Source organism: Nuphar pumila, chromosome 1 (genome assembly GCF_984573655.1).
Source record: "Nuphar pumila chromosome 1, dmNupPumi1.hap1.1, whole genome shotgun sequence".
Lineage (NCBI taxonomy): Eukaryota > Viridiplantae > Streptophyta > Magnoliopsida > Nymphaeales > Nymphaeaceae > Nuphar > Nuphar pumila.
This window is the reverse complement of record NC_143249.1, coordinates 35,245,659-35,272,003: the sequence shown is the minus strand read 5'-3', so window position 1 is coordinate 35,272,003 and position 26,345 is coordinate 35,245,659. Positions and strand designations below refer to the sequence as shown.

The following is a 26,345-nucleotide window of genomic DNA, read 5'->3' as shown; positions in this document are numbered from 1 at the left end:
ATATATATATATATATATATATATATATATATATATATATATATATAAAGGTAAATATAAATATCTGGTACTAGCGAATCTACAGAACTATTGAGTAAACTTCTTCTCCTTTTCACATTTTTTTGTAGATCAGATTCTACAGATGTGATTTACATACACAGTTTGTTTAGAAGGCAAAGAGCCAAATTAATTTGGATAATGTGAATATGATGTGTAAGCAAGCTTTTTTAAGAACATAAAAAATCAATGGCCCACAATGTATCAAAACTTCATGACTCAAAAATTGTTGTGTTCTTACATTAAAAAAACACCATCCAAAGTCCAAATTACCTTAGTAAACACCATGTTGATTGGGCTTATGTGTGTGTCTATACACACGTACGCCCGTGCACGCACACATATACTTGTATATATATATATATATATATAGTTTTTTTTTCTTTTATAATGATAGAAGAAAATAGTTGATTTTCTTTTAACTAGATTGCTTTGATCGATGGAGTAGAAAAGCATGAGGAAACTTGATGTGCACAAAAATAATCTCCTTTTTTTTCTGACACAATGAGTTTGAACATTATGGCCTCCCTTTGTACTTGACAAATACTTACAGATAGATTTAAGGAAAAAATATTCCCTTATTGAAATGAAAACACAAACCAAGAAGACTCTTTTCTTTTTCACTTTCATTTCCTTCTCAAGTGCTTTTTCGTTAAAGACTGCAAAAAGTCCAAGGTGTGGAAACTTTGTCCCCATGCCTATGATCTTTTACAGATGCTACGAATGCTTTTTTCATGCTAGCAAAAGCTATCAGTGTGAAAATTTGTCTTGATGTCATAAGGAATGTAATGTTCAAAATATACAGCAAAGTATAACATTCCCAACTAATTGACCATTCTTCAACTGTCTCTGAAGAATAAGTTGAAAGAAAATAAGTATCTAAGATTAGTCTATTTTATTTAAACCACTGTTCTTGTTGCTACTGAAGTCATTTTATTTAGACCAATTTATCTCAAGAATGATATGTATAAAAAAGAAGTAAAATATGTAATTAAAATGCAAAAGATTGAAGATAGAGGGAGGTAGATGGGGTTTGCCTTTCAAAAACTCCAATTAAATGATATCTAAGAAAACCAATATTATCTTGCAATATTGGGTTTTTATATTGTTTTTGACAAATTGTGCAGATAACGTGTTTGTTTCTAAAAGAAAGGAGGTCTCTGTCACACACACACACACACACACACACACACACACAGAGAGAGAGAGAGAGAGAGAGAGAGAGAGAGAGAGAGAGAGAGAGAGAGAGAGAGAGAGAGAGATGGTTATGCACCTTTTCACGGTGTGAGCAACACTCTTTATGCAACAATAGTAGGGCCAACGAAATTTTAATTTAGGAAATAATTTTGCTTTATCAAATAGATAAAGGATTATGCAATGACATCAGTAACTGATTATCACATTAAAAGCAAATGTTCTTTCATATAAAGAATTCAAACCAAAACATACACTTGAATGGTTGTGGTTTCTTGTTTCAAGAATTCCAGAGGAACTAAAATATATTCTCGTCTGTGAGAACCATATGATAAATCATCTTTATTAGTGAGATCACAAGATTATAACTGGATCCCTTTATCATTGTGTAGGGTTTTGAAGCTGAAAAAAAGTAGGACAAATATGCTTAGATGGACTAGAGATCAATCATTTTAAAGTGTTTTGTCTCTCAATTTTCACCTAGCCTTTAGTACCTTGGTATTCTTTCACGAGCAAAAGTGATTGACATCATCATTGATACAATGTGGTTCATACCCTTTAAACCCCTACCTCAATCAACTTTGTTGATTCTACACGTTGGGCCTGTTTTAGGCTTTTAGCATTGTTATGAAAATCGAATCCAATCGCCTTTTAGATTCAATGCAGGGGCTTATTAGGACTCCTATAAAATTGAACGATTCAGGCCTGATTCAGCCGAATTGGGTTGAATCCACCTGAATCGGGATTGGTTCAAACCAATGTTTTCAGTATAGGTATCAGTGCTGAATCGTTTGTCCAACGAATCATTCTGTATCGGGCCAAAAAATAATAAAAAAAAACATTACATGTCAATCAGAACATGACACGTGTTAAAACCATTAATTATTTTTTTTGTATTTTTTACATTTATTAAAAAATAGCCGATTCAGGAGTGATGCATATGGATTTTCTGCCAATACGATACGTATCTGCAGATATGCACCGATACTGACAACATTGATTCAAACTATATTCATGCAGTGTAAAGCAAAAATCTTCAAGTCTAGACCTAGCTCCTTTGATTTATGACTAGTTCCCATAGGCAGGAGGACCCTACACCTTTAATAGAGGTGTTTGCATAACAAAGGAAATTGTGGGGTTTTGCATTTTTAGCTTATGAATCCACTAGACCCAACTTGTGTGAAGCAAAACCCCACATTGTTGTCCATCTAATGGGCTAAAAGCAATGTTGTCAGAATGGGTTTAAGAATCGAATCGAGTTTCCAAAAAAAAGTCCTGATTCAGCCTTAATAAAATCAAATTAAATTGGTTTGAGTGGGTCTATTAAAAAACCAAGCTTTTATAAAATCAAAAAACATAAATTCCAAGATTTACATAGAACTCCTTAATGGATGTGATCCTCTAGAGATTTTGGAAGAATTTAGAAAGTGATAACGGTGTACATGAACAAGAAGCACCATTTAGAAACCAAAAATCCAATATTCTGAAAGACCCATTATTGATCTCATTCTTTCCATATTTAAGAAAGGAAGGAAAACTCTTTTTTTTTTTTTTTATAGACCAAGGTAACCCCCCTACCCCTATGGCTGGCCTCGGTTGGTAAAACCCTTGAGGAGAGAGTACACCCAGCTTCGACCTTGCAGCAAGGGACACCACCCATGGGTTGCAAACTTGTGATGTCCTATCAACTTGGTGACATTCACAAGCTGCACCTACCAGATGAGCGGAGCCCTTGTGGGCAAGGAAATCCAATGTTCTCAATAAAAAAAAAAAAGCCTTGAACGAAGCTTATCGTTTGTCACAAAGTGAGGGGTTTTGGCCTCAATGAATATGCCCCTTATGCACTATACAATGCAAATATCATAAACCCTTTTCCCCAAATAAAAAAAAACAAATTAGGATCAATGTAAAGGGCTTGCCTTCATGTGACTAAGGCACAAAAAAACCAGCATTTTGATGACCATTAGGTTGAATATGCAGAAATATGAGCTAAATATCCTGCAAAATTTTGGAGGACAAGAAAAGGCCTTCATATTAAGATGGAATATCTCCCCCTTGATAAAATTCAGAATCTTTTCCTCTCTACGACTATGCATCTGGCCAAAGATAGATGCAGCATAAACCAAGTAAACATTTGATGCAATTGATTTGTTTTGTTATTATCAATTTAATGATAGAAGATATAACAACTTAAGAAAGTAGTTCATAGTCCAAATTAACATTTGAGACAAGTGATTTGTTTTCTTATTATCCATTTAATGATAGAAAATACAAAATACTTATGAAAGTAGATCTATGTCACAGCTATGAATACTATTTTAATATTTTTAATAGCCTTACGTAATTTTTTATTATTTTTATATATCAAAATACAAAAAGGCATTAAAAAAACTTGTCCTCATGTCCTATTTTTCTAAAAGATTTTCTATTGCCTACACAACAGAATCAGACTCAACAGTAATTCTTGGATCTACATTTCATTTTCTCTGAAAAGTATTTTTTTTTTTAAATATAATTTTTCATGTCCGAAATGTTCATCTAAAAAATGGATGGAAAAGAGTTACATAAAAAAAAAACTGTAGTCCATTCAGGTCATCAAGCCACGCAAGAAGCATTAGGTTATAGTCTTTCCTATCATCATACCCCTCCATAGGATCTCATCGGTGCAAGTTGTTTTGATTAAATGGGACCTGCAAATGTGATCTACATCGTCCATTTTAGTGAAGTTTGTCATTTGAATAATTGGAATCCGACTTGTGTGCAGGATTTTTTGGCAATTCAAAAATCAATTATCGAAAAAACAAGAAATGTTTTGTGATTTAAAAAAAAATATTTTTTCATTAAAAAAATATGATCCAAGGACTCATTCCAATTAAAATGAATTCAATTATGAGATCAGATTTGATCAAAACAACTCTCATCAATGAGATCACAGAGAAAGGGTAAGAAGATAGGGATTGAGTGGAACTAGAGTGCATGAAAACGTGGCCTAAGGTAATGTTCTCTGTGTCTTTTGCTTTTTCCTACATCTACATATTTCTATATTATATGGTTGCTACTGTACTGTTATTTGCCATATGTAGGTAGGGTTACCCTACTCAAGGTTTCAAGTAGGTCAGATTCGGACATTGACCTAATCATCACCCGACAGACTGGACACAAACTTGCCTACAGGATTGGGGCGTTATTGGATTGGTAAGGGTCGGTAAATTAAACTTGGGCCTAAATTATTATCCAACCAGAGACAGGACTTGATCCAATCCATAGGCGCTAGGGGTGTCAACGGGTCTGGTTTACCGGGACCGAACCTGAACCAAACCCTATAGGGTCCAGGTATGTTGATAAATAAGAAGGCCTGATTAAGATCCGGGTTTAGACAGAAGGTCCGATTAATACATGGATCGGGGTATAGTTTGCAAAATTTTATAGCAGACCCGGGTCCGACCTGATTTCTGATTAAGACCCATAAATTTTCAATGTAAAAAAAATACAAAATATTATTTTACCGGGTCAGGTTCATGTAGTTCTTATCGGGTCCGAGTATGGTTTCTCTTCTAGTGGACCCGATTAAACCCTGGTCCAGACCCGATACCATACCCAAAAATCGGGTCCAAGTCTGGTTCCGCCTGGATCCGAACCAAACCCGACCCATTGACACCCATAATAGGCACACATTCTTCTATTTTTATAACGGAGAATACGCCTCAACAATTTTCAGGTTATAACATCATTATAAATGTATATTTTTGAGACGTAAAGAGGGAAAAGAAAAATGGGGTCCTGGGCAATGTTGTTAAAATCGGTTTAGTAGGCCAATTAGTTTTTCAAAAAACCATCTAATTCAAATCGAATCGTTTCTGAATCAGTACTTTTTCGATGACATGTGTCATTGAAAAAATAAAAAATATTTTGAAATTGTTAAAAAAAAAAATTCAACCTCTTAAAAATATTAAAACATATTAAGAAATACTAGTCGCATCGACCCTCAATTGGCCCCTTTTGAATCACCTTTGGGCCGATTCGATCTGAATTGGTCGATTCAGGTTGATTCTCACGACATTGGTCATGGGTCATGGCAGATCTGATGCAGACCTGAACCTAGATCTAGTCAAATAGGTATGTTTGTATTTAGATCCAAGCTTGGTGAAACGAACCCAATGATGAGTCAGGATCCCAATCTACCTACGTGAATGTTGGATCCATATTGTTATAATGGTCACAGTCCCATGATAGGATTCAAGCCCTAGTGTGAATCTGATTATGTAGATCCTCGTTATTGCTACTTGTTGCTAATGAAAGAATAGCTAACAGAATAATAAAGTCGAGATTTTGCTCACTATTCACCGAGAGGTGGAGTATTTTATTTATAATCTTATATGTACATTTGTACACAATTACAAACAATTTGAAACAACCAAAAACTTGAGATAACCAAAAGCAAAGATAAGCATCAATTATCGTTTTTGGTAGAACTACCAAAAATGATAATATCGGATTATCGTTTTTGATAGTTCTTATCAAAAACGGTAATGAATAAAATTCAGTGGACTCATAAGTGTTCTGATTTGGGCCGAATACTTGAAGTTCCATTTGGGTTATTCAGAGAGAGTTCATGGCTTCTTGAGATCTCATTTGGCTTATCTAGCGAGAGTCAACGAATTCTTGTGGCAGATATAACCATATTCTTATCATGCCCCTGCGAGCTCAACGTGGGGTCAATGACATTGAGCTTATCACGAATAAAAATAAACCACGAAAACGTAAAAGTCTTAGTGAGCCCATCAGTCAGCTGGTCAGAGGAGGCAATGAATTTAACTTGAAGATGACCTTTTTGCACATAGTCCCAGACAAAATGAAAATCAATTTCAACATATTTGGTTCGTGTATAAAAAACTGGATCGGCTGCGAGATATAGAGCACCAATATTGTCACACCAAAGAGTAGGTGGTGAAGAGGGAACAAAGCCAATTTTAGTCAGAAGAGACTTGAGCTAAAGAAGATCAAACGTGGCACACGCTAGTGACTTGTACTCGGCTGGATCGAGCTATAGTCCCCTGCTTGCGAGAAGACCAAGAAACCAAATTAAAGCTTAGAAAGATGGCAAAGCCACTAATAAACTTGCGATCATCAAGGTTATCAGCTCAGTCAACATCAGAGAAGGTGTTGAGCTGAAGAGAGTTGGACCGTGAAAAAAATAGTCCATACTGAATGGTGTCCTTGAGACAGCGAAGGATGCATTTGACGACAGACCAATAGATAACCGTGGGCTGATGCATGAACTGACAAACCTTGTAGACTTCAAAGGCTATGTCAGGCTCTGTGATGGTGAGGTATTGAAGACCGCCCACAATTCTCTGATATAGAGAGTAGAGTCATAAAAAGAAGGAGCATCATCCTTAGAGAGTCGAGTGGTAGAGCTCAGAGGAGTAAAAATTAACTTCACATCAGCCATAAACGCATGAGCTAATAGATTGAGTGTGTAAGTGCGTTGACATAGGAAAAGACCTGAAGAGGTATAATGCACTTCAATACCCCAAAAATAGTTTAGGCAACCGAGATCTTTAATGGAAAAGGCAAGATTGAGATGTTGAATCAACTGCTTGATGGCAAGTTTGAAGCTGCCTGTGATGATGATATCATCAACATAAACCAGTAGATAGATAACCATGTTGCGATCTTGAAAAATAAATAGCGATGCATCATAAAGAGAGATCCAAAATTCGTAGGACTGAAGATAAGAGCTGAGACGTTGGTACCAGGCACATAGGGCCTGTTTGAGGCTATACAAGGCTCGATCCAGCTTGCATACATGATGAGGATGAGAACAATATTCAAAGCCGGGATGTTGTGCCATATAAACATCTTCAGAAAAGAGACCATTTAGAAAGGTACTATTAAAATCCATTTGATGTATCAGCCAATTAGATGAAACCGCAAGAGCAAGAACTACACAAATGTTTGTAGGTTTTACAACTGGACTAAAAGTCTTAAAAAAATTGATGCTTTCTTTTTAGTGAAAGCCCTTAGCAACGAGGCAAGCTTTTTAGTGAGCGACATAGCCATCAACATGTTGTTTAATCTGAAATACCCATTTGGAGCCAATGATATTATAGTGAGAAAGATAAGGAATGAGGTGCTAAGTGTGATTAAGTTGGAAGGCATTAAACTCGTCTTGCATGGCCGTGCACCACTTAGGGTCTACATTAGCCTTTTTGAATGACGTAGGTTTAGGTATAAGTAAAACAGAGCTAAAACATGCAAGGGAGAGAGGATAGCGGGTAGTGGTGAACACACGAGGTTTAAGAAAGTTGGTCATAGAGCGATTGATCATGGGGTGGGTATGATCAGCCGGATGATGTATGACGAAATCAGGAAGAACGGAGAAAGAGGGTGGTGGTGAAGAGGAGTCTGGTGGGCCAATAGCAGAGATAAGACTTAGGGAAGGTGCAGACGAACTGCGGCCACAACCTCGACCCCTGAAGGCAGTAAAGACAGTTTGTTGAGGTTATGATGTTTTAGGAAGCTTGGCATGAGTTAGAAGCATACATTTTTACTGATTAAGAAGCATATCATATAGATCTGTGAATGTATATGGTACCGAATTAGTGGTGACGGAGGTAATGAAGCTTTCATATTTGAGAGGAAGACCGTTCAAAGTAATTTGAACTAGTTCTTCATCTTCTACAGGGTGATTGACTGCTGCAAGTGAGTTGGCCAAGAACTTTATGTGGTCAAGATAAGACAACATATTCATACTTTCTTTCGTAATAAACATAAGGTCTTTCTTTAAAATCATGAGTCTCAAAGGAGATTGAGACCCGTATGATTTTTCTAGAATAAGCCAGGCTTCATGGGCTGTTTTTATTCTTATGATTTGACCAAGAATAGTTTCAGATAAAGTGCCTTTGATTCAGCTGAGGGCTAACTGATTAGAGCGAATCCAAATAAGATAATTTGGATTCTCTATCTTACCTTCATCTGTTGCGATAATTTAAAAATCTGGTTGATGAGAGGTGTCGTCAACACATTTAAGGAGATTCTGGCTAATCATGATTGATTCGAGCTGAGATCTCCATAACAAATAGTTGTCCCGATTTAGTTTTATTGAGACAAGGCTGAAAATAACATTCCACTGGGTCATAGAGGAGGAAAGAGATGATGAGGAAGCCATTGCAAACTCGTTGGAGCAATCTAGCTCATGATACCATGAAAGAATAGCTAACAGAATAATAAACTCAAGATTTTGCTCTCTATTCACAGAGAGGTCGAGTATTCTATTTATAATCTCATGCGTATATTTGTACACACTTACAAACAATTTGAAACAACCAAAAACTTGAGATAACCAAAAGCAAAGATAAGCATTAATTATTGTTTTTGGTAGAACTACCAAAAATGACTACCAAAAATGATGATATCGGATTATTGTTTTTTATAGTTCTTATAAAAAACGATAATGAACAAGAATTCGATGGACTCATAAGTGTTCTGATTTGGGCCGAATACTTGAAGTTTCATTTGGGTTATCTAGAGAGAGTTCACTTCTTGAGATCTCATTTGGGTTGTCCAAAGAGAGTCCACGAATTCTTGGGGCAGGTATAACCGTATTCTTATCAGTTTCCACTTATTTTTCACTGTCACAAATATCGCTGATGTTTTAAAAATGTTGTGACATTTTTAAAGGTAAAACATTACCTATTTTGAAAATATTGCATTTAATTTATCCTGTTAGTAATACCGTGATAAAACCAATATATATATATATATATATATATATATATATATATATATATATATATATATATATATATATATATATATATAGTGTTATCCCACATTTGTTTAGATTTTCTCGAGTAAAACTTCTTTAATTTACAAAATTTCATGGAATTTTTCCGAGAGCAAGATTTGTGGCATTTGTTCAACCAAATGCAGTCTCTCTCTCTCTCTCTCTCTCTCTCTCTCTCTCTCTCTCTCTCTCTCCGAAAAGAAAAAAGGAAAAGACCTAATTGTAGGTTAGCCGACAGGATCAACTTAATAAAACCTATTTATACACAGATATAATGAGAACAAAGCTTTGGGATCAGTAGTAGAAAGAGGAGAAAAGGCTAAAGTGGATGTTTAGAAAAAGCAGCACCCACTTTCTGTATCAAAAATTGCATCCACACTCCCATCCTCCTTTTGAGAAGGGGTGAGAATCTCCCTCCCCCCCCGCCCCACAATATTCCTACATTCCCATTAGCAAAACTTTCCCTTTTTCTCTGTTTTGTGCTCCCTTCATCGTACAGCCCCCGGGAATGCTGTGCTCCCTCACAATAATATCTCTTATTTATCTTTTAGTTCTAACCCCACAAAACCAAACACTACTATATTTATAAGCATATGTGTTTATACGTCCGCACATGATCAATCCAACTCAAGCATTCATGTATAATGTGCATGATACAAATAACTTGTGCATATTTGCTTTATGTATCTACAATAATAGGTAATGACATGCATATCATGTATTTCTGTCATGCATGTACATGCATATACTCTATAACAGCTAATTATGCTTCTACACGTACAATCTTGTGAGATTAGTTAAGAAGAATGGAGGGATGATCAGGTGAAATGTGATTGCACACTTTTGGTGTGCTGCTGCACCTGATCAACCTCCATCTGCTGTTGGGCCCCATAATTGACAGGCCGTATCCTAAAGCTGGAATGTGATCAGGTGCAGCAGCACACTAAATGTGTGCAATCACATTGCACCCGATTGCACGTAGGAATGGCGCTACCCACGCATGCATTGGTGCAGCTACATATTCATGTGGTCGATTGGTTCTCCACGAAACGTCATAATATCTATTTCTTTCTCTCACAACAACCAACACAATTAAAAATCATGCAAGAAAGAAGGGACCCTTCTTTGAACGTGGAGGCACACACTTCCTACCTCACAGGAAAAGAGATCCTCCAACTACGTGGGTAATTAAGGACCTATCTACAATAGCCTTAAAAGCATCACGATATATATATATATATATATATATATATTTATATGTGTGTGTGTGTGTGTGTGTGTAGGGAGTAGCTTCCTATGGCCTAATTAGGTGCCTACTGCGAATGAAGGTAGAATATTCGAGTTGTTTTCCTCAAATCTGACCATGCAGATGTGTTCAACATGGTTGATTTGCTAGAAAAAGACATTTGAATCATGTTTTTGGATAAAAAATGTGACTTTTTAAGCCTTAAATATTTATAAAACTTTTACATCATCGATTTTCAACCCTTTTGAAAACCCACCTGCGCATCAGAATTGAATGATGCAAGAGTTCATTCCTATAAAAACAAACACGTAGAACACATCTGTGCAGTCAGATTCGAGAAAAACATGAAAAAAATAATTCAAAAGCCTTGTTGACAGTGGTAGGCACGGATCAATGTAGGCAGCTACTCATTACTATATATATGTTGAAATATGCAAAATTAATTGAGGATATATGTTGGCTAATTGTACCCACTTTGTCTTAAAAAGACATAATCATCTTATGGTGCTTGCCAATTAGCTGGATTAGCATGTTCGAGATGAAGGAAAAAGGAGAGGAAAAGAATCCATGTGAGTGGCAGACTTCTTTTTTTACATAGGAAAAAGCTCAAATAGACGAACCCAAAAGGAGGGGAATATATAATAGAGTTTGAAAGAAAGAAAGGAATGTGGGGATCAATCCATCATCCCTTATCATCCTTTGTGCTTGAAAATCATTCATTTAAATGTCCAAACACTGGCTTTTTAAAAGTCACAAACGACAAATTCCCTACTTACAAGTATTGTAATATCATCACTTTGGGGACTCTATTAATGCATCCAAACATATTACAGTGATGTCACAGCTCAGATCAGGTGATCTGCCAAATCACTTTTAGGAAAGTGATTTGTCATCCTCACCGTCTACAATATGCAGAAAGATCATGAGGTCCTTGTGAGATGAATCAATTGACGGTGAAGATGTCAAATCACTTTCTTGACAGATCACTTGATCAGATTTGAGTCACTCATGTTCCAACTAATTAAGACCTACAAATTTTCAATGTAAAAAACATAAAAAATATTATATTATTGGGTATGGATAATTAGGTTTGATTTATGTAATCCTTATAGGACTTGAGTATGTTTAGTCCAAGGTAGGTTCAGGCCCCATATCATAAGAGTTGGAGTCGGGTCTAGACCTTCGTGGTTCTAATGGAGCTCTGACCCATAATTGATACCGTAATAAGAACATGTTTGGAAGCGAGAAAGATGTAGGAAAAGTGATTCATGCAAAACAGTCAACACAGAACTGACAGCTGGACCATATGGTGGGATCCACTAGCTACTTTTTGCGCAAATAGGGCTTTACAATAGCCTTGTAAAACAGCATTTTTGCGTATCTGTTCTCGTATTAGAAACATGAAAACCTTAGTGACGAATGTTGTTTATTACATTTTGCAAATAATTGTGATTTTATCACAATATTTTTGAGGGATAATATTATACTGAAAATGTGATATTGTCAAAAATATCGCCGTTTTCGAAAGGATCAAGTTTTTAAACCTGCCGTTAACATGATAAAAACACCTTTGCCTAGTTTTTGAATTTTTATATGCTTACATACATCAGTATTTTCTAAAAAAAAAGTTTACTTTTTCACACAAGATTTTCCTTGCTGATATTTTCCCGAGAACCAGCTTTGCGACTATGGCCAAGACATAATCTTTTTGATATTTGAAGGCACTTATGTCATTGATCAATATCTTAGGTACATTTGCGTAATTTATTTTTGATTGGAACAGAGGGATATCTTTTCTTGTAAAGCTAACATTCTTGTGAGGCTTAAAGGGGGGATGTGCTTTCACATTTTTGTATTAAAATCTTTTTTAGCTCTTCACTTTCCCAAGATGAGAATGTTGCTTATGAAATCAAAAAGAAAGAAAAGGATTCTTTTTCAACGCATCACGATGCATTAAAAGGAGTGCTCTTTTGAAATTTATTTAGGAAGATTTGCTTTTTCCTTCTAAAGTAGACCCTCCTTTGCTCTACCCTTACGTTATGTATCATACCTTAATCATACTTTTTGCCCTATCCATTTTCATCTGACCCAAATGGGTGTTATGCAATCCATTATTATTTATTTGTCCAAATAACTGTTGTCACTTGTGAAGAATTGCACCCTTGCATTTAAGGCTATAAAACAAGATGAGCTACTTGGTACAGAGGGCCGATCAGGTGCAATCACATTGCATACTTTGAGTGTGCCGTTGGATCTGGTTGCTCCCCCATCTTTGACTGACAGCTGGTCCGATGTAGGGCTCAACAGCAGAATGCAGGGCAGCCAGATTAATCTGCCGTCACTTGGGTGTCATCATACCAGCACTAATGCACTTAGGGATGGCAGTAGACGGGAGGAAAGAGGGGCCCCGCCTCGCCTCACCCCGTTTGGACCGGGGATGAAGGGTATGAAACAGGGATGGAGGCGGGGACGAAGGTTAAAATCCATCACCATCCGGGGGTGGAGGCGGGGATGGACGTGCACTTTTCCCCGCCCCGTCCCGTCCCCGCCTCATCCCCGCCCTAACCCCGCCCCGACCACTTTTCCCCGCAATATCCCCGCCCCGTCCCTGCCTCATCCCCGCCCTAACCCCGCCCCGACCACTTTTCCCCGCAATATCCCCGCCCCGCCCTGCCTCATCCCCGTTTGAACCAGGGATGGAGGACATGAAACGGGGATGAAGGCGGGGATGGAGGATAAAATCCATTCCCGCCAGAGGATGGAGGCGGGGGTGGAGGATAAAATCTTGAGGCGGGGCGGGGGTGGAGACCTTGTCCCCCACCCCGCCCCGCCCTGCCCCACTGCCATCCCTAAATGCACTAGATTTCGTAAAACAAAAAGACGAGTCACTCTTGGCTTGGATTGTAATCGGCTTGTTAAGAGTAAAATGGACTGAACTCGTGTCAACTCACTAGGAAATAAATACATAAAATTCGAGTGCATTTTGTGTTATACACTGTGGCGCAGTAAGTAAAGCTTTTGGCTTCAAAACAATGTCTCGGTTTGAAATCCTAGACTACCTTTTGAAAGGCAGCTCAAGCTTCGCTTATCACGAGCTCAAGCTCTCCCATCATCCTGAGCCCAAGCTCGAGCTATGGCACAGTCTAATGAAGCCGCACTTCATCACTCAGCTCGTTTACCAGCCCTAGCAGGTTGTAGCATCCTAGCTAGTTTGTTTTGCAAATTACCAACAAACCAGCTTTCTTTCGCAAGAAAGAGAAACCCAACATAGGTCCCGAGGGCGGGGCGGGGCGGGGCGGGGCGGGGCGGGGCGGAGCGGAGGAGGGGGAGGGGCCTCCGGCACGACGACCCTAGGTATGGCAGGCTGAGTCAGGACGATCAGGCCTTTGTGCTTGGTGCAATTTCTTTGGGTTATAAATCAACAAAAACAAGAGGCAAGAAATCACCTTTTGGAAAAAAAGTAACTATTTAGTATGTGATGGATTAAGGTAAGAAATTGTCAAAAGGAAAAAAAATGCTATTTTGTTTGTAATGAACTTAATTAAAAAAACCAACAAAAAAGAAGGATCTCACAGCTTTAATGCTTTAAGACCCGCAATTTTGTAACTCATCCGTGGTTTACTTACCAAAATGGGTTTTAATTAAACTAGCCGTTTTCAAGTAGAGGAGATTGGTAGATGGGCATTTTTCTCAGCACATCAAAATTTTTGAACAAATTTATAAAGGGCGTCCACACCCAAAACACACCGTGAGTCATTAAAAAAAGTATAGCACACAATTTTGCTCAGCACTGCCCATCATCGAACTTTAGAAACTAGCATAGAAAGTTCAAACACACAGCAAAAGGAACCAACTGAGGTATAATGAGTTAACAATGTACAAGCGAATCTTCCATGTGACAATCTTTTTCTTTCCCTCTTTTTTGGTAAGTGCATCTACAATGTCTATCTACAAGTAACATTTATAGCCTCTTCTTACAAATTTTTTTAATTTAAGGCAAGTTGGGTGACAACCCCATAACCCTCGATTATGATAGTGTGACCTAATAACCATTTATTTTGCTTAGAGCAATTATCATGAAATTATTTAGGTAACAAATCCTTGATATAGCACATCACTAGATGAAGGGCTCACCAGTCACCATACATCTAGTGATAAGATGCTTCTTCTGCATGCAACCTGAACTCTCTCTCTCTCTCTCTCTCTCTCTCTCTGCCTTCAACCATATTTTTTGCAGAGTTCTGTATTGGCCATGCATGTCATCCATAAAGATGCAAAGGCATCTCGATAAGACATGGAGTCGCCAAACCCCATTCTGGTGACATGAAAGGACTTAAAACTATCAAAAGAACATATTTGTCAAAAAAACCTCTAAATATTACAATATAAAAAAAGAAAACAGTCATCCGGCACTCTGGGGGTTATATCATTGCATGTGTTGCTCGCTATATTATTCGGCTACTACCATATTGTCTCCTATCAAGCTAGTGCTGTAGAGTTCGCAAAAGCAGCATAAATGTAAGAGGAAAGCAGTAGAGATGTTACTGTAGAGTTCCCAAAAGCAGAATAAATGTAACAGGAAAGAAGTAGAAATGTTACGGGTGGCCTACTTGGTGGGTGTCTTTTTGCAAGCTAAAGCATTCAACCTGGGTTTGCTATCTTCTCTAGGAGGGGAGACCTATTAAGAGATCCTTTTCCTAAGCAGATTCTTAAGGTAACCTGCTCGTCTACTTTAAGTAACATGCCTTGTCTAGTGAGCAAGAGAACAACGTGGCTATAAATGGCCTAGGCCAGATACTTATTTTGATTAACCTATGATCAGTGGAATCACTATGAATGCTTATTAATAAAAAAATTTCTCTCACTAAAAAAGGTTGTTGACAACTGATGCAGACCAGAAAACCACTAGTTTGGGATTCATCGAATGGCAGGGCAAACCATATTTTTAATTATTTTTTTGGTCAATAATCGACACTAATACACATTTTTTTTAACTAGGAGAGGAGGATGTGAGTATTTTATTTTAAATCGATAAAAAAATTACATATTTGATCTTTAATATGCAAAATTATAATCATCATTGTACTAAAACTACTAAACATGATTACAAATATTAAAATAATATTAGATGTGTCACAGCATGTAGATGAGGTTGCCGACTAGTTGGCACGTGTGAAGAGCCACACCAGTTCATGTAAGAGATGAGAATGTCAACCGATTTGTCATACGGGAAAGAAGATGAGTGATTCCGATTGATGGTGCTGCTTCAACTAAAGTACGACTAAATTTCTCCCCGAATGACCAATGAACCACATTTTGCGGCTCCAGTACCATGCTTTCAACTTTCCACGATACGGAAAGCTTGCCAAACATCTGGACAACAGAAGAAAACCAATTAGAAAACAATGGAATTGGCCCGATATATATATATATATATATAGAGAGAGAGAGAGAGAGAGCCGAAAGTAATTCAACATTACCACTCATGAAGATCAACAAAATGTTGAACCCATGAACCGAACAAGAACAAAAGTCAAAACAAATAAAGAGAGCACAAGATAAAAGAACATTAGACAGATAAAATGGGCTCACGCCATAGCCGCGTGCCCAGATTGAGACAAAGGATAGGTAGCATCAGCAGGAGGGAGTGGAAGATCACTAAGATGCATACGCAAGATCGCATAAACATCTACCAAAATTTTATGCACCAGGTTTTGAATGTTAACTCGAATATGACGAAAATGAGCATCGTTACGCGCCATCCAAACAAACCACCAAGAGGTAAGCAACCACGTCCGCCAGATGAACCTCCACCTCTTGCTGCGCCTAATACAAACCGGCCCCAAGATCAGATCTAGCGCAAAGGACTCCTCCTTAACAAATACTTCCGGATGCCTCCAGGTCCTACTAAAGATTTCCATAAATATTGGGCAAGACCAGAACAAGTGAAACGTAGATTCTTCTGCAGCTTGACAAAGCACGCACCAACTCGGGAGTTGAATGCCCCACTTCTTTAAATTACTGTGGGTCTGGATCCTATCGTGCAAAATTAACCAAGCCAGGACTCGCGAACGGGGGGAAGGACCCTTCGCCCAAAGCACATCCTCGGGCAACCAATCAGCCCCTGGCGGTAGCAACGATCTATAGACTTTTTTGGTGAGAAACTCTCCGCTTGGTGCCAACGCCCACTGCAGCCACTGACCAAAATTTCCGGAGACCTCAAAATGGTCTCTAAAGCAGGCTAAAGCCCTCAACCACGATTTACGCAAGTGCGAGAGCGCCAAACCTCGGGTTCCCAGACGAACCGGAATAAGAGTTGGATCCCCATATTTAGCAAGAAGAAAACTAGCACAAGGGTTATCCGGTTGGTGGGCCAACCAACATTGCTTGGCGACAAGAACAATGCTTCACAGTCTGGGCACCGGGATGCCTAAACCACCCATACGCCGAGGTAGAACCACCGAACGCCAACCAATCAAGTGACGCTTACCTGTGAGTTTACACCCAGACCAAAGAAAGCCTGCCAGCAAGCGCGTCAGCTGCTTCTCTACTCCCACAGGCATCACAAACAGAGACATGAAAAATTCTGGAATAGTTGAAAGAACATGTCTGACTAAGGTTAGACGTCCAGCGCTAGAGAGATAAGACGACTGCCACGAAAGCAATTTGCGCTTCACTTTTTGAAGCGTCGGAGCCCAAGCCGCTGAAGATAGAGGCTTCACTTGTAACGGCAGGCCAAGGTACATAATAGGCAAGTCAGAAGTAGTGCAATTAAAAATTCTCTTTCCAGCTGCAAGCATATTGGCATTAACATTGAACATGGTAATAGAGCATTTGGTCTCATTTAGAGAAAGCCCAGACATGGAGAGAAAGAACTGAATGATAAGCTTGAACCTGAGCATCTGTTGAACATTTGCACGACCAAAAATGATCATATCATCAGCATAAGTAAGAATATGACCCGGGAAGTCGGAAACCTGCAAAGGATCAATGAAACCCGATACAACAGCCCGCTTTAGCAAGACCACAAGACCCTCAGCAACTGCATTGAACAACAAAGGTGATAGGGGGCACCCTTGCCGCAGACCCCGCCCAAGCTTGAACCGGTCTCCTTTAATACCATTGATATTTAACATGGCCTGGGCATTTGAGACCAGCTCTCTCACCCAACCAGAAAAACGACGACCAATACCGAAATTTGCTAACATTTGAAATAAGAATGGCCAATGCACAGAGTCAAAAGCTTTATGAAAGTCTAATTTAAGGACAAAGAAAGGTTGACCGCTATGCTGCAAGGAATGGACCACCTCGGACGCCATGATGAACGAGTGCTGGACCCTCTTCTTACGGATAAAGGCGAACTGAGAGTCTGAAAAAATCTGGTTAGCCACCGATTTCAACCTATTCGCCAAAACTTTGGCAAACATCCGATAGAGAGCACTCATAACTGAGATAGGTCGGAATCGAGAAATATCATTGGCCTCATCATCTTTCGGAATGAGTGAAATAATAGCAACATGCAAATGATAAGGCAGTCTGGAGTTACGATGAAACTCATCGAACATACTCACCACGTTTGATTTGACACAGTCACAAAAGATTCTAAAAAAGTCGACATGAAACCCGTCAATGCCAGGCGCTTTCCAACCCGACAGATCCTTAATGGCCGAAAAAATCTCATCTTGAGAGAACCTTCTTTGCATATATCGGGCTTGCTCAAGCTGAATTGAGCCAACTAGAAAATTACCAAAGACACCCTCCGCAGTTAACGAAGCAGAATACAAGTCCTTAAAGTATAGCGAGACTGCCGAATTAACGTGCTGATTGAGATAAGAAACACCCTCAATGGAGATAGAAGAAACAACCTTCCTCCTATGACGATGGAAAGCATATGAGTGAAAAAATTTAATGTTGTCATCACCAGCCGCAAGCCATTTCACCCTAGACCTTTGCTTCCAACGAATTTCCTCTTTGATCCTCCAGGTTTTCAAGAGCATGGTTAATTCTAAGGACCTGGACTGAAGATTGAGAAGTTGCAAATCAGAAAGAGAGTCAGGAGAAGACATAGTCTGATACAACTCAGAAATCTCTTGATCCCATGCGGCTATTTGCTGAAATTTCTCCACCTTATGACTATGAAGCCAAGCTTTGATATCCTTAGCTAGACGAGAAAGCTTATTTTGAACACGTAGCGCGGCCCAATGCACATCAACAGTTTTGTTCCAAGAATTAGTAACAACCGTGAGAAAATCTGGCTCTTGAAGCCACCATTCTTCAAACGCAAAGCTCCTAGTGGGTTGAAAGCCATCTCCCCAATGAGTGATGATCTGCCCATGATCCGAGATAGAGGGAGCAAACAACACACACTTAACGTCGGGAATGAGGTCCAATAAATTAGGTGTGACAAAGACCCTATCAAGGACCCTACAGCAAGGACGGGAGCGCATATTCGACCAAGAGAAGCGCTCCCCGATTAAAGGAATAGGGTAGAGAAAATGACGGTGAACAAAGTCTTGGAAACCTCGCATAGAGGGATTGGGAATTACGAGGTTATTAGAGTCATGGATAGATAACAAACAATTGAAATCCCCCATTAGAAGGTGACAATCCGCGCTGAAAACGACAACCCTATCCAAATCATCCCAAAAAGCGGGCCTCATGGCGGCGAGATTAGGACCATAAACAACAGAAACCACTACTCTTCTATCAACTACCTGCAAATTGAAAGCAACAGACAAAGAGAAAAGACCCACATCCAGCTGTGATAAATTTAAAGACTGCTTGCCCAAGATAAGGATACCGCCTGCATGATTTACCGCTGGCTTATAGAAATAGTCAGCTCCCTGCCAGATGCTAGAAACGACCACGAGCGAGATGACCTCCATTTTAGTTTCACATAAAGCAAGAAGGTCGGGCTTTTGCTCCCTAACCCAATTAGCCAGAAACAGGCGTTTAGTGGGACAATTTAAGCCCCTAACATTCCAACAAACAGTCTTCATGGAACAAAATCTGGAAAAACCCGTGGTTGGTGGCACCGAGATGACCTTCTTGGGGACCTAGCATCGGTAGCCGAAACAATTAACGAAGGCCTCCTTCTTCTTCGCTGACCACCAGCACTAACAGACGACCTCAATTGACCATCGAAAATGCCCAACTGCTCTCAATCTGCTCCACCAGAGTTGCAGAGAGAGTCCCCAATAATCGCAGAAATATCTGAAATCGTAGAATCCATATCAACAGCTATCGCTTGCAGCTGTGAAGATGAGAGAGAGATATCCAGCAACTTAGCTGCATCGACAACTGTGACACCCAGGGGTTGTGGACTAGGATGCTGCTGACCCTGTGTTGGACTAATGAAGGAGACCGCGTCTGGCGGAATACCAAAAGATTTGGTAGAAGAAAAAACCTCAGAAACATAATGCGATACAGGGAAAGGACGAGGAACCGAGGAGCCAAGCACCATGCATCTGATTGCCATGTTAGTTCTAACATTAAACGCAATAAGATTGATAACCAGATAGTCATAGCGTCTGGAGGGAAAAATAATAAGGGACGATAGCAAATTCGTCCTATGTCCATCACGCGCAAGCCTGCCCAACCGCGCCTCCAAGCTGAAATGGCAATTGGTACAAAGAGAAGTAGATACCAGGCCCCGAGCTTGAGAAAAAGCTGACGACTGAACTCCATAAGAGAAAGCATTGCTATCATGGTCAAATATTTGTGGGCTCACCCTAGACAAAGCTCGTGATGACGAGGATGGCAAAAGATTTCTCTGCTTCCCACGAGCATACCTACCCAACCGCGCCATCAGTCTGCCACGAGAATTAGCGCTAAAAGAATCAGACGTCGAGCTCTGAGCATTATAAATAGTGAGCGGCAAACCTCCAAGAGATGAAGCATTGATGGCAGACCCAAATTTTTTGGGGCCCACCACTGACAGAACTTGCAAAGGTTGGGAGATGCCATCAAAAGCTGGCGAAGAGTCTAACATAGATAAAGCAATAGACGGAAAAGATAGCCCAAAGTGCTGCGGCTCGACTGGGACCCAGATAGACCCAATCTTGACAGCATTGAATGAAATCGCCGGGTTGTGGAGATTGCCAATCTGCACCCATGGCGAGAAGCATAATTTTTGGGAAGGCCGTTCAGGATTCCGATTTGCCGGATGCCGCACCACCCCAGAAAAATCTTTAGAGGCTAGATTCATCCCCGATGAAGGAGAATGAGAGGGGTTAGATCGTCTTCGCTTTCAGACTGGGTGCCGACGAGAGAGAAAAGATAAGCCGCACTTATGACAATCACAACGTTTATGGAAATTCAAAGAAAAACAATTAGCACACCACCAATCCCCCGGCCTGGCACGACTCAACTGAGATCTATAACGAATAGCATGGAAGGAGCTTTGCCAAGTAGATGAGACCTGCTTCCATCCTCGATCAGCAACCCATTCTGGAAGCTCACGAATGAAGAAAGGAGAAACGAGCAAAGCCTTAACAGAGCACGCTTCGAGAGGCTCCCGTCTAATAGCTCGCAGGAAAAACCTAATGTCTGAAATACGAAGAGAGCCCACATCTAGGCATGATCGGAGGGACTCCGAAAGCTTAGAGAAGAACCAACGATTGAGTCTGAAAGGCAAGACGACATCCAATCCCCATCGGCGAAGCACAAAAGCTGCACCCCAGTCGTTCACTGCTTCCTTGATGAAATGTAGGGCTTGCTGGTTGACCCTCAATGGGAGATCGGGAGCAAGTCCCCAAAAACGGCTAGACGAGGGGCGCATAACCGAAAGACGAAAGGCACCGATGAAGGAGCCTACGAAACTCTGAAAAAGGAAATAAACAAGATAGAGGCACACCTGCGAGGGTCGGGGGCTCCGGTGGTGATCGGCACGACCAACCAACGCAGCACTAGATAGGGCAACAAGAAAAGAGAGAGAGAGAGAGAGAGAGAGAGAGAGAGAGAGAGAGAGAGAGAGAGAGAGAGAGAGAGAGATGTTCCAATCGAATGTCCAAAGTACAATCAATGTTCATTGAATGACACTTCTCCACATACTGAATGTTTAGATTAAACTTTATATATTTGATCTTGAAACTTTTTTTTAATAAAATACATGGTTCATATTCTAATATTTTAATACTTAGACGTTTTATTATGATATTAAAAATCAACTGTATGCAATGCACAAAAACTTGAATTTTGTGTTGAGATAACTCAATTTAATCATGTTTATGGTTCAAAATCTACAGTCAATGATGATCAGACGGTGTTTATTTTCTAACAATCAAGTTTTCCGTAGAGCAGACTCCATATATTGGATTTTTATCATTTATTTATTAAGCAACGTATTTTAGGTTATGAACTTTCGATATTTATATTTGTTTTCTAAAGCACTAAAAATTGACAGCCTACAATTTTCTGTATTGTAAAATTTAAATGCATTGTAAGCAGCCGATATTTCACATTTTCAAAAACATGTTTGTTTTAAAATCTTCATGTAAAGCATAGTTTTTACCAAATAAATTATAATGAACAAATATATGATATCCAATCAACGAAATACTCAAACATTAGAGAAGGAGATCCCCTTTTCCTAAACAGTTCATGTTCTAAAACATGGTTGCAAGTGTTTTTTCACAAAATCTTAGTTTGTAATTGCATTCAACATTGCTCATTCACTAAAAACTATGCTTTATATTGAATCGATTTGATGAAATACCTTGATTTCTATTTCACCAAGTTTTGATGCAACATGAGTTGTTGACATTTAACCACTCTAAACACGCATCTAAATACACAAAGTGCCTAATTTTGTATATGTTTTCTGCTAATTCAGCTATAAAGAATACATCTATGAGTTCAAATTAAGCAAACATTTGAAACTGTTCTTTGAAGCCATATAAGATGACTTATGAGGTAATATATATATATATATATATATATATATATATATATATATATATATATATATATATATATATATATATATATATATATATTACAGTGTAGCTGCTTGAGACACGTGCTTGATGGGGTTTTTTCTTTTTAGGTATTTTTTTTTTGCAGTTTCGATAAATGTGTTGGGCATGGTCGATTTACTAAGAATCCACACCTGGATCATGTATTTTGGATGAAAAAAATGATATTTAGAGCCTCAAAAATTTACAAAGATTTTGAGCAGTTGATTTTTCGAACCTTATAAAAACCCACACATGTGCCGCAGGCTACCACTTTAAAATCAAGTACACAAACCACGTCTGTAGGGTCAGAATTTAAAAATAAAACAAAAAACTTGAAAAACCCTATTATCGCAAGCACCTAATGTTCAAGGTGCTACGCTCTACTATATATATGAAAGACAAACTGGCCGATGTAGTGTATGTTGTCACGTTGCGCTTGCGTGCGTGCGGTCAGCTCAGTTCCTGCGCGGCGCCCTTTGAGCATGCATTAATATCAATCCAAAGGGTTTGCCACCTTATCTGGCGACCGGAGCTAGAAACTAAGATTCACAATCATTAACTATGAACTCATGATTAAATAAATTTATTTTCTCTCAAAAAAAAATCTGAACCCATGATTAAGAATTATTTATTTAGGATAAGCCATTGAGAATGTTGATGAAAATGGATGTTGCAACATGCACCAGGGAGAGAGACAGAAAGGTAAAGAAATTCCACGTTCCACTAACCAATTTTTACATACTAAAACCAATCCATGATTCCCATGAAGAAAAAAAGAATGAAAGGAAAAGCATTTCTATGATACAAGCCGCTCATCTCTCCCCATGTTAAAGACAAAACTTCTATCGACACACTTCGCCAACTCCTTCTCAGACCACCCTTCCACACTCTCATTGTCCTCCACAGACAGATTCAAGTCCAACGAAATGCATGGACTCCTATCATCCTTCTCTCCAACCTCACTGCTGCTCCTCTCCTCCATCTCCTTACTAGTCCCAGTCTTCTGCCTAACACAAGCTGGAGAGCAGGCTCTAGACTTGGGATTAAAACTCTCGCAGCTCAAAATAATGATGGCATCACCAAGACCAACCTCATCACCATCAGGTCCAACCACCTTCCCCCACTCTATAGCCCGTTTTATGTTAGCTAGAGTGTGATAATCCAACTTCTCTATGTCCTCTAGGAATATGACCTTGTGTGGGTTGCAGTGTATGGCTTCACTGAATTTCTCAAAGTAACTGCTACCTGATTCTTCTCTACACCTCTTCCCTCTGGAATCATCAGCTGAGCCAGCCCTTATTGAGGAGAAACTGCACAACCCAATTGAAAGAAAGCTGTTTTCAGAGCAGAAGACCTGGTTTGCTAGCTCTCTTGCTAGTTTTTCCTTGCCTTCTGCATCCACTCCTTCAAACAACAACCAAGTGTCTTCTTTTCTTTCCTTTGACTTCAGCCCTTTTCTTCTTATCATTCCTGATCTGCACTGCAAGACCACGCTTGCAATTTCAGGAATGATGTCCTGCTGCTTTGTATCTTTCTGCTCAAGTGCAGCGCAAAGGCTCTTGAGGCTTTCTGCATTGAACTGCTTGAACCTCATGTCTCTGTGGGGAGTTGAGTTAGGGCTGGAGTTACAGCTGGGGAGATCCAAGAGGTTGGTTTCACTCTTTGATACGGAGAAGTGGTGATGCCCCCATGACTGGTTTGGTGATTGATCATTCTGGTTCCAGCTGATCAAGAAACCCATGGTGTTTTCTGCTTGGGGTTGATGTTTGTGGAAAGAATTGCATATGTGGTTCCATTTCCTGCACAGTTCTCTAACTTGAAACTGGTCCTGGCAGAGCACAAATTACAAAAATCAATAAAGACATCACTGATGAATTTACTTTATACTTTTATCATGCTTCAATGAACTTTAGCCTCACATTCAAGAAAAAGAGCATTTACCAGATTATTATTAGGGAGATCTCTTTTCTCATCTTTGCATTGTTGCAACCATAAAGGTAGGTTAGAACTGGTAGACGAGTCCTTGGTAGTTCTAGCTAACCCTTGTACATCCGTCTCAAATTTTCTTAGGCAGTCAGGACAACAAGTGAGCTGCTTCTCAAGGCCACCCTCATGGATTTTGCCTAGCAAGTCACTGAAAAAAAAGGCAACCCTCAAAGGATTAAGGTCCAGGAGCAAAAGTCTTAAGATAGAACAAAAGAGAAACAAAATTGATGGAGAGAATCTATATGAGTTGGTTGAGTAACATTACCGTTCTGAATTGAGACTCAGTCCCAAGCTTCCTGCAGGGATGGTAAGAGGGTGAAGTCCCCACAAAGTTTCCAAAGAAGGATATCCCATCCTACATCTCATAAAAGTATGATAACTCGCAATCCCTAGCATCCAAAATTTCCCACTCTCAACAAAATCAGATACCAATCTCCCAATCTCAAAGACTATATGCTCTAGGGGGCAAAAGTACTTCCTTCTCTCATCACCATACCTCTCTCTAAACTCTGCTGTCCACTTCAGGTCCCCCACATACAATATAACCCCTCTTCCTATGTACCTCTTCAACGCACACCTTAGCTCCCCAAGCCTCTGCTCAACATCTTCCTTGCACAACTGGCCAAACGGGAAAAGTGGGAGTGTCATAAACTGAACACCCTTCAGAGGATCAGGAATCTCACCCTTTTCAATCTTACCCATTAGTCCTCTAACCACACTCTCTACTGTCATAAGACACTCCCCTACAACAACAGTGCTCTTCCTTCGCCTGCTCAAGAGGTTCTCTACAAGGCAAACTATGTCCTCATTCTTTGCAGGCTCCAAACCAGAGAAAGAAGGCGGTTTAAGGCCAGAACTCAAGATGTGTGCACCTAAATTCGGTTCTTTAGGTTTGGAGAGAGGAGAGTTAGTGCAGTTCTCAAGAGAGACCGCTAGCTCTACATTGTTCTTCACTTGGGTGCTGGAAAAACCTGCCTCTCTCATCACCCTACTGACACTAGGATCATCCAAGATGGAAATTATGAGCTGCTCGACCTCTACCTTTACTGCAAGCAGAGGCTGCTGCTGGTTCTCAATGGAGCCACGCCTCTGGTGGGCCTGAGCTCGCTTGAATGCGGCAACCAAGGCGTTAGAGAGAGAAGGGTGGTGGTGGTGGCGGAAGTGGGGAGATCCACCAGTGTTGGTGGTGGTGGCGGTGGCGGGGAGACGGTTGAGGGCTACGTTGAAGCAGAGCTCCAAGGCCTTGCATTGGAGTGGGTGGGAGTGTGATTGCATGCATGCGGTGCGCAGGAGGCCTGTGGAGGAAGAGAGCATGGTGCTGGCGACATGGAGGGGAGTGACCTGAGCGTGGCCTCGGCGCTTGGCCAGCATCACAGATTGCTTCACTATGCTGGCGGCCTCGGGTGTGAGGGCCTGATGTAGGCTGCTAGCTCCTGCTCTCATGGTTCTTTCTGTGACTGTTTGGACATAAGACAGGGATGAGAAGCAGCGAGAGCGAGAGAGAGAGAGAGAGAGAGAGAGAGAGAGAGAGAGAGATTGGGTTTGGAGGATCTGGGTATGAGGGTGTGAGATGAGGTTTTTAAGTGGATTTTTGAGTGTGCTTTTCTTCGCCGGAGAGGATAGATAGTCTCCTTTTCTTTCCCTTTTATTTTTCTTTAAAATGTTTGGTGGGGCCCAAAGCCGATACTTGGTAGGCATGTGCAGACAAGGTACTTTGCCCTCTCTCTCTCTCTCGTATTTATTACAGTAGGACAAGATAAAATTTGAGCAGTAGATTGTTAACAGTTTAAACTATTGGTGTTTCTGGTTCTTATTAAAAGTACCATCATGGCATCATGTCATCTTCTTTTGATCGAGTGAATTATCAAGCAAAAGAAAAGGTGAAAAGGGGCCTGTGGTTTGGCTTTTTGAAAATGACAAAAATGTCCTACAAAATTTGGCCTTTACAACGCCCTAGAAAGAATTATTTTTTTCTCAGTATCATGAAATCAAATTTCATTCTCAAAAGTATTTGCAAAAGCTAATAACATGGTGGATTTTTTTTTTTTTTTGCTGTTGCCAGAGGGCTGCTGCCTCTAATGCTTCATTCATTACCAAAAGATGTTGCAATTGCTGC

The 26,345-nt window shown here is 39.9% G+C and overlaps 1 pseudogene; it reads right to left on the bottom strand.

Moving 5' to 3' along the window:
• Nucleotides 1-23,039: 23,039 nt before the first annotated feature.
• LOC149848666 (protein SMAX1-LIKE 3 pseudogene) lies at nt 23,040-25,672 on the bottom strand (annotated as a pseudogene).
• Nucleotides 25,673-26,345: the final 673 nt, after the last annotated feature.